This window comes from Myotis brandtii, unplaced genomic scaffold (genome assembly GCF_000412655.1).
Source record: "Myotis brandtii unplaced genomic scaffold, ASM41265v1 scaffold624, whole genome shotgun sequence".
Classification (NCBI taxonomy): Eukaryota; Metazoa; Chordata; class Mammalia; order Chiroptera; family Vespertilionidae; genus Myotis; species Myotis brandtii.
The window spans coordinates 532,262-533,954 of NW_005370385.1; the positions used below are offsets into that span (position 1 = coordinate 532,262).

General features: G+C 42.1%; 1 protein-coding gene across 4 annotated transcripts in view; it reads left to right on the top strand.

Moving 5' to 3' along the window:
* The first annotated feature begins 6 nt into the window (after positions 1-6).
* The window catches only part of KMT2C (lysine (K)-specific methyltransferase 2C), a 253,697-nt gene continuing 252,010 nt past the window's right edge, over positions 7-1,693 (top strand). For all 4 annotated transcript variants that reach the window (XM_014528208.1, XM_014528209.1, XM_014528207.1 and 1 more), the window contains exon 1: positions 7-1,074. The gene's annotated coding sequence lies outside the window, so the exon portion shown is untranslated. The remainder of the gene's footprint in view (positions 1,075-1,693) is intronic.

The following is a 1,693-nucleotide window of genomic DNA, read 5'->3' on the forward strand; positions in this document are numbered from 1 at the left end:
GGGAAACGCGGGCCAGCGGTGCCGAGCACGTCTGCTCTCGGGACGCCGGTGAAGCGCCGCCGAACTTCCGTGCAAGTGCTAGGGTCGGGGACAGCCCTCGTGGGCTTTCGTGCGCGCACCGGCACTGCTCACTCCATTGCTCGCGGCGGCTGTGCGGCCACTTTGCCTGGAAATTAAGACGCCCGTTTTGGTGCCAGGGAGTCGCGCAGCCCTGGTGACTCCTGCGGGCGCCCTGGAAGGTCTGTGACGGCCCCGAAGTTGCAGAGCGGTGTGCGGCGCTTACTCATGTCATTACACGATGGCTTACCCAACTGTTGGCAGTGGAAGGGTGCACGGGATGGAGGACAGCTGCGCATTTATGGACACCCTTATTTTGGTGCTTGTTCGGCGAATTCATTTAGTAATGTTGTTGCGTTTGCTGATACATAGTTAAAACAGTAGGGTTAAGTGAGGCAGAGCAGAGCAGAGCAGAGCAGGGCATGGGAACAGAGTAGAGCTCTCGACTGGAGTGCTTTTCCCCCTCTGCTTTCCTTTGACTATGAAAACGACTTAGGGCCTTCATCTTGCCTCCATATTTTTATTGCCAGCTCTTACCGAGCTGTGGCAGACCGTCTGGGAACCAAGTACAAGATGTACATATTATTGCATTAGCTTCTTTGTGATACAAAGTTAGGGTTTGGTATGCCATTTGCATTGTAATGTCTGGTATAAAATCCTATTATTATTCCTGTATTAATTGAAATTTGGAGAAGGAAGAGAGTTTTGAATAACGTTAAACTTTTTTGTTACTTTTCGTATCCTTTAAAGCAACACATATCAAGTCATATTAGGGTTTTAATTTGATTGTTTCCCATTTTGCTATTTGGAAAGCACTTCTTTCTGAACATTAATTTGGGATTATATGTTTTATATTTGTTTTTAAGTTCTTACTCTAGAAAGAGTACACCTATCTGTTGTCAAGCCCCTCTGTCATACACATGGCAAGTGTGTGCGGGCACACGCACTTCCCCTGAGATGGAAATGAGCTCACTTTTAGTGCAACTTCCAGTACACCAGAAGGAAGGCTGATTTGGGGTATTACAACTTTATTATTTTAATTTCTACAGAATATACCCATCTAACAGCATGGAGAATGTTTAGAACAATTCTAAGTTTCAAGAGAGTTTTCTCTTTTAGATTTGAAAACGGGTACAGCATTCCTTATAGGAAATTAAATCTAGTGGTAACTTTGATGGTTCCAAACTTTGTAGTGAATTCTTTAAAATTAGGTACCTTTTGAAGAGGATGGAATCTCCAATTTTTTTAAAGAAACATATAAATGGAAACCAATGAGTGAAATGAAAGCAAAGGGAAGGGTTTTCAGTTGGGTAGTTCTACACAGTATTAGGATATGTACTTGCAGAACAGACCCTGTATTTAATTGGGTATTGAAGACCCTGAAAGTGAAACTGATAATGTAGCAAATGTAAATTGGGTTTGTAAATGCTAAAAGTATTTGCAAATTAATTATGTAAGAAATGAAAATTAATATTCTTTGTGAAATGCGCTGGAGAGAAAGGTTTTTAAATTGTCAGTGTTATTTAGATAGTCACTAAGTGGGTTGTTTTCTGCAGAAGATGGATGCATTATGGCACATTAAAAATTTTATCTTTATTGTTGAAAGTGTTACAAATGTCCCCTCCCCCCCATTGGC